The following is an 18749-nucleotide window of genomic DNA, read 5'->3' as shown; positions in this document are numbered from 1 at the left end:
TGAAACTTAAGTGCCCTCAACCTATTTGTTAAAATGTCAATGAGAAGGATTTTATCACACTGCTTGACAAATCATATTATCTTTGCATTGCATAAATGCTAATGGAACCTAAATTGGTTTGGTTGATTTTAAATAGTTTGAAAAGGCCTTGGTGGCCATGGTTTTGTTTAAATTGGAAACTTTGGAGTTAAATAGTTTAATGGTTTTGGTATAGCATAAAAGGATAGACTTGCATGCTCTAATTTTTGTATGATGATATCATCGGTTAATGCCTAAACAAAGCACTCTTTCATAAATAGTTGGAAGGTGTAATTGGTTTTAATATGGTCTTAAAGAGGGTTGTGTTAGTAAAGATGTGGATGTTGGAGATCCCAGGGGGATGAATACTGGAAACTCATATTTGTCGATGTGAGGTTTAGTTATGGCGACTGTGTACATGATGTCAAACTTTATATTTTGGGAGATGTACTAGTCATCTTAGGATTTTTACTTTGGTTCTTATGACTAACACATATCAAGGACCTTTCAGTAGGGAGAGATAAACACATATAGCCTATAGGTGAAAATTTAGAACAATAGAGCTACACAACCCAGGTTAAGAATTTAAATGCATGCTAAACCTGGTTCCCTATCCCGGCATAATATATATGTATATGTGCGATTGCATATGGTCATTTGATTTGGTTTAGAACAATGGAATTAATATATCTTTATCCCTGAGTACTTGCTAGCATTCACTCTGCAAACCATCTTCCAACGTTGTGTCCCCACATAATATAAGAACCAAGCATACTACAATTCCTCATACTCAGTGACTTGGATTTAGGAACAACTTTGAGTTAGATTGAAGTGGTGAGCTTTCATACTTTGAAAGACTCTATTTCATCATATGGACTTCTTTTTATTATTTTTGTTTCTCGGATTTTGGTTTTGGTTATTGTAACATCCTGGGGTTTGACCCTTAGAAGAAAATTTCCTAGAATTTCCATTCTCCAAACCAAATATGACTCATGGGTATGAGCCGTATGCTGGGGTATGGGTGTTGTGGTCCTATCATATGTTGGCCAGCATTATTTGGTAAGATGGTTTTGTTCACTGGAATTTGTATGACTTAGGGGTATAAGTCGTAGGTGTTGGTACGAGTCATACCAAGGACACGTATTGTGGATAGTGTTTGATCCTTCTAGTATTTCATTCTTCCAGGGATACAGGTTATGGATACGGATCATATGTTATGGTTACTACCTGGTTGGATGAGTCATATAATGGACATTATTTGATCCAAGGGTTGATACTTGGATATGGGTGGTGGGTACCGATCGTATTAGGAGGGCACGACTCGTATGGTTCAATCGTATTCCTATGATAGGTTTTTAAGAGATTTAAGTAGGGGTTCTAAAACATTTCTCTACTTATCCTAATTAGGACACACGACTTCTAATGTACTTAGGAGGTTGTTTAACCTATTATTCTATTCATTAAAACTTAGAAACTATTCCAAAACACTTCAAATTCTCTAAAGAGATTTTGGGGCAAAAAGGCTGGGTTTCATTTTGAGGATTTCTTTGGGGCTTGTCTTGGTGATTTCTTTCCATCAATTCTTTGATATTAGCCATGATTCTCTTCCCACATTGTAATTTCAACTAAAGGTATGATTTATATGGTTCATTTCATCATTTTGCTATTTCATAATTATTGTTTTCAACTATTATTTGGCGGTTTTGATATTAAATGCTTGGTTATGGTTTCTTATGGTTTTAATTATGCTTTTATATTTATTAATAGTGGTTTTAGACAATTGGATTGCATATTAATTATTTAATGGTCTTTAGAATTGTCTTTGGTTATATTATGCTCCCAAGGTGTTTGATAAAATACTTATCAAGATATGTTTGTTGCATTGACTTTTTTTAATAGAACTCTTTCATGTTTTAAACTTGGTAAGGAATTATGAATGGTTTAAATGGTTTGAAAAGGCTAAAAGCTAAATGGTTATGCTTGTGGGAAATATTGAAGTCTCCCAAGTGGTTTATATGTTATATGGAAGGGCACTTAAAAGTCCTCTTAACCTAAATGGTTTTGTTATGGATATTACTTACAAGTAAGGGGTAGTATGACGATACCACTAATATTGGCCTTGGTTAATAAAATATTAAATGGATTGGTTGGTTATTTGGAAACAGTTTTAATTGGGTATTTATGGTGGGGTGTGTAGCAAAGTTGTGGAAGGTGGAAGTCCTCGGGGGGACCAAGACTAGAAACTCATATTCGCCAATATGAGGATTGGTCTTAGTGAACCGTGTGCACGATGTCACACTATTGGGGGATGTACTAGTCACCCCATGGGATACTTCCTTAGTCGTGCTGCTACACACCCTAGGTCCTTTTAGTAAGGAGAGTTAAACCCTAATAGCCCATGAGTAATTTAGAATGGCTAAGCTATGCAACCTAGGTAAAGTCTTTAAATGTATGCTAAACCCGGATCCCCTTTTCAGCATGGTTATATATATATGTATGGTTGTCTGCATTGGATGGTTTTACTTGGTTTTATAACTTGCATTATTTTATCCTTATTCTAAGATTCATCCTAGCATTCACTCGCTAACCCATCTACTAGCAGTTGTATAGCCACGTTATGCAAAAACTAGCCATTTGACTCCTCTTACATAGTGATTTACATAGGGATAACATTTGGATTGAGGTGGTAAGCTTCCATCCTTTCAAAAGGCATCATTTCATGTTATGGATATTGTTAGACATTTCAACTTTATTTTGGATATTGGTTTTGGTCATAGTTAGAGGCATGTCCTAACTAGATTATTTTAGTCTTTTTGATAAAGGCTTTGTCATACTTTTGGGGGTTGGTATGGATGGGATTTGTATTGGTGTTTTCCTTGGCATCGGTATTGGTGTTAGGGATTACACCCTTAGACAATATTATTGGTTGTTCTATTGTATTATATTTTAGGATTTATTATTATATTATGTTTTGGTATCCTCTTTGGTTATGATCTTGTTTATGGCCATTGGTTTGGCTTGGTACAGTTGGATGGTTGATTTGGTATGGTATACTCGATTGGGTCGGTCACAGTTGTGACACTATCCCAGAGTCTTAATGAGAGTATTTATGCTATCTTGTTATATACTTAAAATTCAGCCCATCTAAGGTTGGATATAGGTGGCTGTGTCAGGTTACAGGGGCCGATCCCTGGTCTTGGTTGGACTTGGGATGCCCATTACGACAAGGTTGAGGTTTGTTCATGTTAAGTTGGTATAAAAGTCTAGCTTCATTTTCACTTGGAAGTCCACAAAGTCGTGTCGATTAGAGTCTCTTTTAGGGGTGTGAAGTGCGGCACACTTATAAGAGAGAGGATGTAAGACATTTAGAAAGGTTTTAGATTCTTAGTATTCTATATTCAAGCTTTAGTTCTCAAACCTGGAATCTTCTCTAATCCTTGTTTGCTCACCTTTCAAATCATGCCTCTTATATCTAGAACACAAGAAAACTCTTCTATCCTATCTAGAGATAATACTAAAGGGGTACGTCCTCTGTCTGGAGTACATCTTTGATCTCATAATCCTATTCCTGACGGTGCTTGAGTTCCTCCTATTAAAGCTAGTTCTACTCAGTTCCTTCAGGGCAGCATGACGAATGCAGAATTTTATCAGTCTATTTATATTATTTGCTATCTGGTTGCTGCTAAAAGTGAGTGGGGTTCGACTGGTGCTTTGTCCACTGAGGCCACAAGGGTTTCTCAATTTATGAATATAAGTCCTCCTACTTTTACTGGAGTGAAGGTGAAAGAGTATCCATAAGGCTTCTTACATGAGATGGAAAAGATCTTTTGAGTGATACAGGCTACTAATGTAGGGATAACCTTGCAGCTTATTAGCTCAAGTATGTTGCTTATTAGTGGTATGAGGAGTGGTATAGGGATAAAGGTGATATGGAAGGGGAAGGGTTATGGGAGGCCTTTTCTATTGACTTCTTGGATCGGTTCTTTCCTCAAGAGTTAAGAAAATCTAAGATAGAAGAGTTTGTGAACGTCAAGTAGGGGAGAATGTTCATAAAGGAATATGCTTTGAAGTTCCATAATTTATCAAGGTATGCTCCTGAGTTAGTGGTTGATTTGAGGTCGAGAATGAGGATATTCGCTTCTGGGTTGAATAGAGATCTTATTTTGGAGAGCAAGACTACCTTGCTGATTAAAGATATGGATATCTCAAGATTGACTATTCATATATAGTAGTTTGAGGATGAAAACAGAAGGAAGGTAGAGTTTGAGGATAGGCAGAGAAGAAGGAGTAAGTTTTCTTATTAGGGAAGTGCTCAGTCTCACGGTGGTAGAGATTATGGAAAATGGCAGAAAGAGAAATAGGGGAGTTCTGGCTCTTTTTCTGGTAGTGCTCCTTACTATTCGGGAGACAAGCTTCATCAAGTTGGTGAAAATTCTCAGGCACAGGTTGCCTAATCACATGCGAGTGAATGTCAAACAATTTCTTTATGTCTTTGTCAATTCTTCAGTCGTACTCATCAAGGTTATTGCGAGGAAGAAAGGGATAAATACTTCAAGAGTAGCCAGGTAGGCCATCGACTCAGGTATTGTCCAGTCAATAAGGTTGTTGCGGGGGAGAATAATATTTATGTGGCTTTATCTTCTATTCCTGCACCAGGTGGTGTGGCTTCTGCTTCTGTTAGTGCTCCTAGTTCTCGTGTTGGTTAGAGAAGGTTGTATACTTTGCCGTCTCGACAGGAATCTGAGGCATCACCTAATGTCGTTACTGGTACGTTACTGCTTTTCTCTCATGACATATATTGTTTGCTTGATCTAGGATACACTTTTTCTTATATGACTCCATAGGTAGATATATCTTTTGGTTTTGATTTGAAAGTTATTTTGGATCCTTTTCTATTTCTACCCTTGTAGATGACTCGGTTATTGCTAAGAGAGTCTATAGGGGGTTTGTGGTATCTCTTCCTTGGTGGATCTGTTTGAGTTGGATAAGGTAGATTTTGATATAATTCTAGGTATGGATTGGTTGAATTCTATTTATTCATCTTTGAATTGTCGGACCCATAAGGTTATATTTACGTTCCCTGGTGAACCTGTTATAGAATGGTAAGGTAGTTCCTTAGTTCCCAGGGGGAGGTTTATTTCTTATCTAAGAACTCAGAGGTTAATCTCTAAGGGTTTTATTTATAACTTGGTCTGTGTTAAAGATTCTTACTCAAAAGGTTATCTTTTTCTTTAGTCGTCGTGTTTTAATAAGTTTCCAGAGGACTTTCCAGATGATCTTCCTGATTTTTATCCGGATAGGGAAATAGAACTTGGTATTGATTTGCTTCCAAAAACCCATCCAATTTCTATTCCTTCGTATAGAATGACTCCGGTTGAGTTGAGGAAACTTATGTATCTTCAGGGGAAAATGTTTATTCATCCTAGTATTTCTCCATGGGGTGCCTCAGTGTTGTTTGTGTGCAAAAAGGATGGTTCTCTTTTGATGTGACTGACTACAGGCAATTGAACAAGGTAACGGTTAAGAATAAGTATCCTCTTTCTCATATAGATAACTTGTTTGACCAGTTTCAAGGTGCCAAGTTTATCTCTAAGATAGATCTTTGGTTTGGGTACCATCAACTTAAGATTAGGGTAGTGGATATCCCTAAGCTTTTTGTACTCAGTATGGGCATTTTGAGCTCTTTGTGATGTCATTTGGCTTGACTAATGCTCTGGCAGTATTTATGGACTTGATTTTTCAGGTAGTATTTAGATCTCTCCATTATTGTATTTATTGATGACATTCTAATTTATTTAAAGAGCGAGGTGGATTATACTAATTACTTCATGTGGTGTTGTATACCTTAAAGGAACAACAGTTGTATGCCAAGTTCTCTAAGTGTGAGTTATGGTTGAACGTTGTGACTTTCTTGGGTCATATAATTTCTAGTGAAGGGATCACAGTGAATCCGAAGAAGGTTGTTGTGGTAAGGGATCATATAAATAGGTTGTTATGAATTCGTAGAAGTCCCCTTAACCTAAATGGTTTGGCTATGGATATTACTTGCAAGAAAAGGGTGGTATGACGACACCACTAATATTTTCCCTTGTTAATAAAATGGTAAATATATTGTTTGTTCATTTAGAAATGATTTTAATTGGTTATTAATAGGGGGTATGTAGCAAAGCAGTGGAAGAAGGTGCTCCCGGGGGGACCAAAACTGGAAACTTGTATTTACCAAAATGAGGATTGGTCTTAGTGGTAGTGTGAATGATGTCACACTATTAGGGGATGTACTAGTCATCCCATAGGATACTTCCCTGGTCATGCAACTACACGCACTAGTACCCTTTCAGGAAGGGGAGACGAACCTATATACCTCATGGGTGGTTTAGGACGGCCAAGCTACACAGCCCAGATAAAGGTTTTAAATACATGCTTAACCCGAATCCCTTTCCCGGCATGGTTATATATATATGTATGGTTGTGTGCATTGGATGGTTTTACTTGATTTTATAAATGGCATTATTTTATACTTATCTTGAGATTCATGCTAGAAGTTACTCGCAAACATACCCATGCTATGTAGGAACTGGCCGTTCAACTCCTCTTACATAGTGATTAACTCAGGGATAATATTTTGACAAAAGTGGTGAGCTTCCATCCTTTCGGAAGGTATTATTTCATCTTTTTGATATGGTTAAATGTTTTTACTTTATTTTGGATATTGGTTTTGGCCATGGTTGGGGGCATGTCCTAAGAGAATTTGTTTACTCTTTTTTATAGAAGCTTTGTTGTTTTTCTGCGGGTTGGTATGGGCAGGACCAATATTGGTGTTTGCCTTGGCATCAATATTGGTGTTGGGGCTTACACCCTATGACAGTATTATTGGTCTTTCCATCGTATTACATTTTGGGATTGATTATCATTATATTTTTTTGTATCCTCTTTGGTTATGGTCTAGTTTATGGCCTTTGGTTTTTCTTGGTATAGTTGGATGGTTGATTTGGCATAGGTGGACTCGATTGGGTCAGTCACGGTTGTGACCCTTTCTCATAGTCTTTATGAAAGCATTTATGCTATCTTATTATATGCTCAAAATTCAGCCCATCTAAGGCTAGATATAGGTGATTGGGTTGGTAATAGGGGGCGGTCCTCGGTCTTTGTTGGACTTGGGATGCGCATTATTCTAAGGCCCGAGGTTATCTCATATTAGTTATGGTCGAGGCATATACCGACCATATGTTATTTGATTTTGGTTAGAGGCTTTGTCAAACAACTATGGGCTTGGGCAGTTTCGATAATAGTATCAGCCTTGGTATTGGTATTGGTATTGGGGTTGCCACTAGTTGGATATTTGACTTAAGTTTTTGGATTACGAATATAGACTTTATTTGATGTCTTGAATTAATAATGATTTATCTTGTTTTATTTCTGAAATTCATCCGACATTGGGTGCAGGGAAGTTATGGTTGGGTATTGGGTGTGGTCTCTGATCCTGGTTGTACTTAAGATGCCCAACATGACTAAGCCCTGGTTCAGGTCACATCAGATTGGTATTAGAGCCCTAGGTTTATGGTCAATTGGGTGTCCGACAAAGTCATGTTGAGTAGAGTCTATTTTACGTATGTGTAGCATGCCACACTTATAAGGGAAAGACTACGAGGCATTTAAGTATGTTTCTCTTTCTTGTATTCTATTTTCGAGTTGTAGAGTCTAAGGTCTTGAATTTTGCTCTAAATCCTATTTCTTCGCTTTTCACAGCATGTGTCTCCGATGATCTAAAGCTTACGAAAACTCCTTTTCCAACTTGGGGACAATGCTAATGGGACACACTCTGCTTACAGGGTCCAAACTTGGTCTAGGGGTCTAGTTTCTGTTTGTCCTCCTAGATTTCCACTGGTCCCTTCTAGCCCTCCTTAATCTCCTCAGGAAGACGTGGCGAATGTCGAGTTTTATCAATCTATCGATATATTGCATAGTTGGTAGCTTCACAATTCAAGCGTAGTGCTTTTGTTACTCCATCTTCAGAAACCACAAGAGTTGTCCAATTTATGAGGTTGACTCTCCTGTGTTTACTACTGTTAAGGTTTAGAAGGATCCTCAAGTTTTTATTGATGAGATGGAAAATATCTTCTGTATTATGCATGATACTAACATCGAAGTTGTGAAATTTTCTTCCTACCAACTGAAAGATGTATCATACCAATGATATGAGGAATTAGAGCAGTCAAGGGGTAACGATGATGAGTCAGCCCTATGGAATAATTTCTCTAATTCTTTCCTAGATCTTTTCTTTCTTCAGGAGTTAAAGGAAGCGAAGGAAAAAGAGTTTGTTAATCTGAAGGCGGGCAAGATGTCAGTGAAGAAGTATACCTTGAAGTTTTATAAGTTATCTCGGTATACTATGGATTTGGTATCTAGCATGAGGGCTATAATGAAGAAGTTCTCTTTTAGGTTATCTCGAGAATTGATTTTGAAGAGTAAGGCTGCCTTTTTGAACAAAGATATGGACATCTTCACACTGGTTGTGTACGTGTGACAGGTTTAGGAATAGAAAAAGAAGCAGGCTGAAATTAGGGAGAGACAAAATATGAAGTTTAGATTTTTCTAATCAGGGTGGTAGTCAATATCAGAGTAGCAGGGATGGTGGGAAATGGTCCAAGAAAAGGTGGAGTAATTATGGGTCTCACTCAATGGCTAGTGCTCCCTACCCAATGTCGTTTAGCGATAAATGTTTCTAATGTTGCGATAACTATAGGGAACAAGGCGCCCAATCTTAAACTAGTGGGGCCCAATCAGCTCCATCATATCTTTCCTCAGATTTTGTGGTTGATTACATCATTGTTACTGTGATGAAGGAAAGGACAAATGCTTCAACTGTGGTTAGCCAGGGCACATGATTAGCAACTGTCCTACTGGTAAGGTTATTTCTGGGACAAATAAGGTTCCTATTGTATCCTCTTCTACTTCGACACCAAAGGGTGTACCATCTGGCTCCACCACTGGTTGGAACCAACTTTATGCTCTCACTACTCGTGAGGAGTTCAAGGCATCACCAGATGTCATTACTGGTATGTATAAACTCTTTTCCCATGATGTGTACTATTTGCTTAAACCCGAGGTCCACTATTTCTTATGCAACCCCATTTGTTGTTGTGCATTTTGGTTTTGGTCCTGATTGTATTCCAAACCCTTTTTCTATTTCTACCTCGATGGGTGATTCTTTGGCTACTTAAAGAATTTATAAGGTTTTGTGGTGTCTGTGGGTGGTCAAGACACCGTGGTAAATCTATTTGAACTATACATGGTGGATTTCGATGACATATTGGGGATGGATGGGGTGCACTCATGCTCTACTTCTCTAGATTTTCAAATCCGTAAGGTCATCTTTAAATTCTCTAATGAGCCAGTTGTTGAATTAGATAGTGGTTCCCTACACCCTAAGAAAAGTTTCATATTGTATCTTTGAGCTTGAAGATTTATCTTCAAGGGGTGTCTCTACCATCTTGTCTGGGTTAAAGATTCTTACTTAAGGAGTTCTTCTATACATTCTGTCGCCATGGTGAATAAATTTTCGGAGGTTTTTCCTGATAACCTTCCTAGTGTTCTTCCCAATAAGAAAATTGATTTTGGGATATATCTTGTTACAGACACTCATCATATTTCGATTCCCCCATATAAAATGGCTCTGGATGAGTTGAAGGAGCGTAGGAGCAACTAAAGGATCTTTTAGACAAGGGTTTCATCCATCCTAGTATTTCCCCGTAGGGTGCACAGTTTTATTCATGCATAAGAAGTATGGCTCCCTTCGGATGTGTATTGATTACCGGCAGTTGAATAAGGTGACAGTAAAGAATAAGTACCTTCTTCCAAGGATATATTATCTATTTGATCAGCTTCAGGATTCTAAGTTTTTCCCCAAGATTGATATTTAGTTTGGGTTAACATCAACTAAAGATTGGGGAAGTGGAGATCCCTAAGACTGATTTCCATACCCGGTATGGGTATTTTGAGTTCCTGGTTATGTCTTTTGGGTTTGCTATTACCTCGGTGGAATTAATGGAGTTGATGAATAGGGCCTTTTATCAGTTTTTGGATTTATTTGTCATTGTGTTCATAGTCTACATTCTAGTGTGTTCTAAGAGCAAGGTGGATCATGCTAATCATTTCTAAATTGTATTACAAACCATGAAAGATCAACAGTTGTATGCAAAATTTTTGAAGTGTGAATTTTTGTTGAACGTTATGACTTTTCTCAATCATGTCATTTTTAGTGAAGTGATCATGATGGATCCATAGAAACTTGCAGTGATCATAAAGTGGCCTAGACCTGCGACTTTAACCGATATTCGGTGTTTCTTGGGTTTAGTTGGTTAGTACAGGTAGTTTGTGGAAAGTTTTTTGACTATAGATGCCCCATTGACTAGGTTGACTCAGAAGAAGGTAAATTTTTTGTGGTCTGATGTTTGTGAAGGTAGTTTTGAGAAAAATAAAGGATAAGATGATTTTGACTCCAATCTTGACTTTTCCTTAAGGCACTGATGGTTTTGTGGTCTAATATAATGCGTCCTATATGGGGCTGAGATGCGTGTTGAATCAACATTACAAGGTGATAGCTTATGCCTCTAAATAGTTGAAAGTGCATGAGAAGGATTATCTTACTTGTGACTTGGAATTATTTGTTGTGGTATTTGCGTTGAAAAAATGGCATCACTATTTGTATGTAGTGCATGTAGATATCTTTTCAGATCATAAGAGCCTCCAGTATGTGTTTACTCAGAAGGAGATTAACCTCAAGCAAAAGAAGATGGCTTAAGCTGCTTAAGAATTAAGACATGAGTATTCACTACCATCCAAGAAAAGCTAACTTCGCAATTGATATTCTTAGTAGGTTATCCATGGGAAGTCTACCTCATGTAGATGAGGCAAATTATGAATTATTGAAAGATGTTCACTGTTTGGCTAACCTTGGGGTTCGTCTCTTGTGCTCTAGAGGAGGTGGTGTGTTTGTTCAAGAGGTGGCTAAGTCATCCCTGGGTGCTTAGATGGAGGAGAAGCAAGTGTTAGATCCTGTCTTGATGAGGATGAAGGGTGATGTAGGTGGGAAGAAGGTGATGGCCTTCGAGATTAGAGTGATGATACCTTGAGGTACCAAGGGAGGTTATGTGTTCCTGATATAGATAGATTGAGAGAGAGGATCTTTGCTGAGGCACATGAGTTGCGCTATGGTATTCCTCCTGGTACGACAAAAATGTATAATGACCTTAAGGAAATGTATTGGTGGAACAATATGAAGCGGGATATGGTCGATTTTGTGGCTAAGTGAATAGTGTGTCAACAAGTGAAAGATGAGCACAAGAACTGCGGAGGATTGTATCAAGAAATTGAGTTGACGGTATGGAAGTGGGAAGTGATCAATATAGATTTCATTACCGGTCTTCCTTGATATCAGAATCAGTTTGATTCAGTTTGAGTTATCGTGGATAGGATGACTAAGTTTTCTCACTTCTTGACAGTGCGGACAAACTTTTTTATAGAAGATTATGCGGGGTTGTACCTCTATGAGATTGTGAAGTAGTATGAGGTTCCTGTTCTATCATCTCAGATTATGGCACCCAGCTTTTATCGCATTTGTTGGCGATCGTTTCATAAGGGTTTGGTGACTAAAGTGAGTCTTAGTAAAGCTTTCCACCCATAGTTGGATAAGCAAGCGGAAAGGACTATTCAGACATTGGAAAATATGCTACGTGCTTGCTTGATTTACTATGGTGGTAGTTGGGTTGAGCATTAACTTATTATAGAGTTTGCATACAATAATAGCTACCACTCTAGCATTGGAATGGCTCTGTTTTAGGCATTGTATAGTAAGAAATATAGGTCTCCTCTTGGGTGGTTCAAGGTTGGTGAGGCAGAGATTTTTTGCCCAAATTTGGTTCACCAAACCATGGATAAGGTGAAGATGATTCGAGATAGGCTTAGAGCCATCAAAAGTTGCAAAAATTCCTATGTAGATGTGAGGCGTAAATAGTTAGAGGATTATGAGTCCGATATTCTAATGAAGCATAGCACGAGTACAACCAATCCATCCCCAGAATAACACCGAAATCCGCCATATCTAGTGAAAACGGATCCACCAAAGTCACTTTACTACAAACAGAGACCACACACACCCTTATAGCCTCTTTTAGAAATCACAGACTCACCTACTGGGATAGAAATAGAAAAAGATTTCGAAACAAACTCGGGACCAAAACTAAAATACCACAAATGAGGTCACATAAGAGAGAGTGGACCCTGGATCAAGTAAGCAATATACATTGCGTGAAAAGAGAAGCAATACACCAATCACGACATCAAGTGATTCCTAGAACTCCTGACAAGTAGTGAGAGCATAAAGATGGTTTCGACCAGTGCCAGAACTAGATGGTACACCTTTTGGAGCTGGAGCTGAAAACAAAGCAATCGAAACCTTTTTTTCCCCAGAGGAAACTGATGACGTCCAAGAAACACCTCTTTTAAGATGATGGTATAGTCACTTTCAAGATATAGTAACCAACTAATATTGGGGTTGAATCCTAAAGGAATACGTGGTTCGCAGTTGCATTCTACAGGCAATACTGAAGAGTAAATGGGGGGAGTTATTTGTAGTAATCTCGAGAAAGTAGTAATATTAACTCTAGTTGAAATTAGTTATGGGTGAACACTAGGATTGTGTTTCCCATGGCATCTCAACTCCATAGGTTTAAGTGTGTTGTTGAAACAAATCAATACCTTGCATGCAAAACCAATAAGTTATGTACCTCCTATAGTCTTTTAGACGAGCAGATGGATTTCACACTTTACCCATTGAGTCTCAGAGTGTTATGTTACTAACCCTTACCCTGGTCCTAGTTAACTATCACCTTTTGAGTCTAAAGTTATTAGATGAAAGCTAACAATCATTCATAAATATCGTTGTTCTACAATGGATCGACTATTAACTCCCCTAATTACTGTTGTCTTTAACTTTTTCTAGTTACTACCCCTTTGTTAGAGAAAGTAGTAATATATAGGTGGGATCCTAACATTTGCAAATGCAAAGACAAATATTATAATAAAGTTAATGCAATGCATGCCATGGTTATTAGTTTCCCGTCAATAATTGCACTTCCCCTACTTTGTCAATTTGCTAGGATTTCCACAAACCTAGCTTTGGATTTTAGCCGCACATGATTGTGAAGAAATCAATAACATTCATGTTGGAATGCAAAGATGAAATAACAATGATAGGCTGAATGAAAACCCATAACCGTAAACTGAATAATCAAGTAAAGTCAATACAATGAAATCCCAAGATCAAAGATGGATCTTAAAATCCAAATATATTTCTAAGTGTTAAAAGTGTAGAACTTATATTAAAAAGTACATAAAGGATATTTATAGTACAAGAGAAAATCCTAAAATCTAATCGGAATGAACTAGGAGAAATTAGGGTCGGTGGCTACCTACTTCCTGTGCCTGCGGTTTGCTGCCAGCTGCGGGTTGTACCTGCGGTCTGCTTTCGAGCGAAGGTACCAACTAGAGTTGCCGGATGGAAATTTTCCTGCAAGTTAGCTCTTGGGATTTTGGACTTCTATTACCCTCTTTGTGTAACTGCGGTCCAAGGGTCAACTTAGTAGGTGTTGGGAGTTAACTGTTTAGCTCTTCTTCGATTCTCAAACATGTTTTGATCATGATTAAGATGGAAAACATCACAATCATCCGTAATCACTCCAAAAGTAACCAAAACCACCTTTTTTCACCAATTTCATGAACTTATCATCTCAATCATGTTTTTCTACAAAACACACCCAAAACAGATCAAATCCAATAAAAAAGCCTCAGAAACTTTCATATTTTCCTCATTTTAAGCATTGAAAGTGCTATATTTCTATAGAACATCAACACCCTTAACTTAGAATGTTGGCATGTCCTCGGGAAACAAAAATATAACAAAACAAAAAGATGCTTAAGTAGAAGAATCTAAGATACTCAAGGCAATCAGTCATCAAATTAAGTTTAAATCACAACATGCCCTCCTATATCTCTTTTCAAAACCAACTGTGTAAGAATATGAAGCACAAAAATGTGACACAAAGGAACCAAGGTATGGAAACTACATTAGAAATAAACTACTATTTATTTGTACAAATTACACTACCCAAGACAAGCAGATAGTAAGAAACATGACTCTAGTTCCCTCACAACAAGAATGTCCCACTCACTCATATAAAATAAAACATGTCAATGATGGAACGGTCAAGAAACACTTACACTCAACAAAGAAGTTCCATACAATGCATGTCAAATACCATAGGTTTTCCCTTATTTTCTTTACCTTAGCATTCTGATAGTAAAGTCAGGATCAGTATATGGGCCTAGCTCTCCCATAGCTGGAAGGGCCCCGATACTTGTAGTAGTATAAATCAGAGAATATCCATAACCTTATATGATTTTATGGGGGACTCAAACCACCCAATATCATCAATATGACATGTAAAACTACATGTGGTAAGGGGTTCTAGAACCACCCATTCATAGGTTTTATTTAGGGGACTCGAATCTCGCAGTCATATATTTCACTCGGGGGACTCGAACCTCCTTGTTGCATGTCTCATTCAGGGGACTCCAACCTCCTAGTTGTATGTCTCTTTTGGGTGACTCAAAATTCCCGGTTGCATAACACCCGTACTGGCTAGCAGTGCAGTTTCCAGTGTTAGCCTTTTGGACACCACTTTCATGGTCCAGCTACACATCCCGCTTTAAAGACAAATTTAAAATAAACATTTCACATGTGCAACCACTTAGTCAAATTCTTGTCCTAGGCACTTCATTGGCATCATCATTCCAATGCCACTTGCAAGCATACACTATGTCATTACCATTATTAATCAATTAATTCATTCATATGACCTTGGGACTCAAACCCATCATCTAACGAAGACAAACAAACTTTGTGGTTTAGGGACTCATACCCCATTCCTAAACATTGAAAATCATTCAAATTTAACACATAAGGACTCTAACCTTTTTTAACCAACCCAAGCCACCATGGCAATAATTCAACTATATATAACCACATGATCTTTATAGAACCATTTTAGCAACCAACCATTTTAATAGGCCAATGCCTTAGTCATATTACAATGAAAAATAACTTATAGTCATGTTGACCTTTACAAATCATTCACTCTAAATTAACATTCTTATACTCAACTTTAGTTCAAAACATCATTTAATTCCATGTTTAAGTGCTTTAACCCATTTAGTCAACCAAATATTAAAGGCATCAATTAATCTATTACGTGGCCTACAAGGCCTTTACCAACCATTTACCAAGAATTCATATTCATTATATCAAGCATTAATATACATTATACCAATGTCATATCGCATTCACATTCACTAGACCAATACCATAGTTCAATACACCTTTAACAAGTAACTATTTATTTCTCTTAGACATTTCACAAACACCTTGAGTGCATGCTTTTATCAAATTGAACAGGTAATGTCTAATGCCCCTAAAGGGGTTAAAGGGTGTGGTCTTCCCACCATTGACCAAGATAGAGATGGAAGAAGTAGAGATCCATAAGAGGATGAGTTGAATAAGCTTATGGGGGGAAGTTGAAGAAGGAAAGGGCTTGTCTAATAAAGGACCACTCAATCCTATCAAAGGTTTTTTCTAGATCAATTTTAAGAATCATTTTACCCTGTTTTTCTTTCATCTTGGAGAAGTGTCTAACATATTCTTGGACAATGATGGAATTGTCAGAAGACCTTCTTTTGGCCATGAAGCTAGCTTGGCTGGGGCTAATGATCTTTTCCAGGAAGGGTTTCATCCTAGAAGTGATGATCTTGGTGATGATTTTGTACTGGGTGTTACAAAGGCCTATGGGTCTAAAGTTCTTGAGAGAGATAGTATTCCTACATTTAGGTATAAGGCAGAGATGGGTGGAGTTGACTCTAGGGTCTATGGAGCATGAAGTAAAGGTCTTCTGATACAACCTAACAAGGAGAGGTCCTAGTATATCCCAAAATTTTTGGTACATAAAGGGATGAAGCCTATCCAGACCATGGGCCTTGTTAGGATTGAAGGAGAAGACTACCCTTTTGACCTTTTCAATAGAAGGGATGGCTTCTAGGAGGTCATAGTTAAGGAGGCTGATAGAGCCTAAGAAGGAAGGGTTAAACTGGGTAGCCTTGTGCCTTATGAAGTGATCAGTGGTATAGAGATTAGCATAGTAGTTAGAGACAGTGTTGGCTATATCCTTAAGGTGATAATACTATGTACAACTTTCATTTATGAGGGAGTTGATGCTATTTCTCCTCCTCTTATTAAGAGTAAAGGTGTGAAATAATCTTGTGTTGGAGTCACCTTCCAGGAGATAAAATATTCTAGACTTGAGCTTCCAGAACTTAGTCTCCAGGTTGAGTATGTGATTGAACTCATTTAGGAGAGTATGCTCAAGCCCATGGAGAAAAGAAACTTGTAGGGTAGTTTGGAGATTTCTGGATACCAGCTAACCTTGCAAGCAAGTATGGTAATACAGAAATAGTTAAGGAAAGAATCATTGATTAGGTTAGGGAAGTCTTGGTGGCTGAGCCACGTAGACCCCACTCTGAAAGGTTTAATCTGGTTGAAAGAAGATGAGCCAATGTTTAGGAATAGGGGTGAGTAGTCAGAGTGAGTCCTAGGCAGATGGGTGATAGAGGCCTCTGGATAAAGGTGGATCCAAAGGTCATTGGCAAGACATCTATCTAGTCTCTCCAGGATAAGTTTATTTTTATTTCAATATCTCATGTTAGACTAAGTGTACTTACTACCCTTAAAGCCTAGGTCAATAAGGGTACAATAGTTAATACAATTCATAAAAAGATTGGATCTATTTTGATTGATCCTAGATCCTCCAAAATTTTTAGAGGCTCTAAGAATCTCATTAAAGCCCCCCTCCACCAGCCAACTGTTCCCTTCGGGGGAGATGTAGCTGTCAGAGAAAGAAAAAAACTTATTCCAAAGATTAACCCTAGCTAGGAAGTCATTACTAGCATAAATAATAATAATATACCAAGAAAATGGAGGGGAACTAACCTTTAACTTAGCATTAATGGCTTGGTTGGAGATAGAAATAGATGTGATAGTGATGGCATCCTCCTTCCACATAATGACTAAACCACCAAAGTTACTATTGGCCTAAGATTGGATGTAGTTTTTGAAGCCAATATCCTCACACAGGTCTTAGTGGTCTAACATCTTGGTTTCCAGGAGAGCTAATATGCATGGTTTGTAGATATTAACCATGGCTGTACAGTGCTTCCTTATTTTGGTATTCTTAGCCCCTCTAGTATTCCACACTATGCAATTCTTCATCTTTGAGTGGAGTGGGTGTGGGTGCTCTGATGCAGTCACCTTTTCCTTCCCCTTTGAGTTGGAGGTGGATATCTTTGTGGAGGCCTTCATTTTCTTAATTAGAGGAGCTAGCATGACCTTAGGTGTATCTTCTTGCATAGGGTTTGTTGGGCTTAGATTTAAACCTAGACCTACTAACTCTAAGGGGATCAGGATGAGCACTATCTCCTGGACTGGCTCTGTGAACTTTAGATCTAGAGGCTCTACCAAATTGAGAATATATGTTCTTGGGACTCTGAGCTGAGATAGGAATTCCTCTATATCCCTATTGCTTGCTCTTAGAGCTTTCAGGGCATTCAACCTTTTCACCCTCTCTAGAGTAAGATGGAAGGAGATTGTGATTGAGGATGAAGGTAGAGTCTGACTTGTAGATAGGAGGTTCTCCCCAGTGGGTGATACAAAAGTTGGTCCTAGAAATATTAGAGCTGGGTCGGGTGATAGGAAGAATAAAAGGCTTAGGCTGAGTTGGTTGATAATACTGGTAAGTGACTCTGTAGTCATCTCCTTCTATACTGTACTGGTGAGTAGATTACATTAAATAAGGTGCCCATCCAGACATTGGACCCGTATGTCTGAAGGCCCTAGTTTAGGCTTGCCATGGCTAGCTAAGACAGATATTGGGGATTCTGAATGAGAATAGTGATTTGTCTCCCCTTCCATTCGAGGTGTAGAGGAACTGTTTGGTTGGATAGACATATCTCCAACCAAGAAGTTGGTTCATCGTCTGGGGATAGTATGGGTTGTAGTGAAGATGATTTGGTTGGAGTTGGGTGAGTCCATGGTTATCAAGTGTAGAGTTAGTCATATTTTCTTCTGGATATAAAGAGTTAGTAGAGTTGACAGGTGGCAGCTGATAGATTTTCCCATGGGGAACACCACTAACACTAAAGGTAATATCCATGCCTTGGACATTCCCAATCCCATCACTATATGAAGATGAAGAGTTTTTCGTAGTCATTGGTGTAGGCTCATCATTACTTGGGTCTACGTGGCTCTTGGGGGTCCCATAGTGGGATGCTTCTTTCCTTTTAATTAACAATTGAAAAGCGTGAGAAATATTTTTAGGGGAAAGGGGATTTGGAAAAGTGGGGTCGGGTAGCCTCGAGCCCAATTGGGACTTGGATTGAGGCCCAAAAAAATGATGGTATTGGGCTTCTGATAGAAGAAACAAGAGTTTGACCTCCTACAACAGACGATAGTTGGGCCTGTATAATTGTTGGCCCAGTATTTAATCTTCTAGGGCCCCTGGCATTCATAGGCTTTGACTTAGAGGACTCACCTTGGGCTGGCCTAAAGGGTACACGTCTAGATGGATAAC

Source organism: Capsicum annuum, chromosome 12 (assembly GCF_002878395.1).
Source record: "Capsicum annuum cultivar UCD-10X-F1 chromosome 12, UCD10Xv1.1, whole genome shotgun sequence".
NCBI lineage: Eukaryota > Viridiplantae > Streptophyta > Magnoliopsida > Solanales > Solanaceae > Capsicum > Capsicum annuum.
This window is presented reverse-complemented; position numbering follows the sequence as displayed.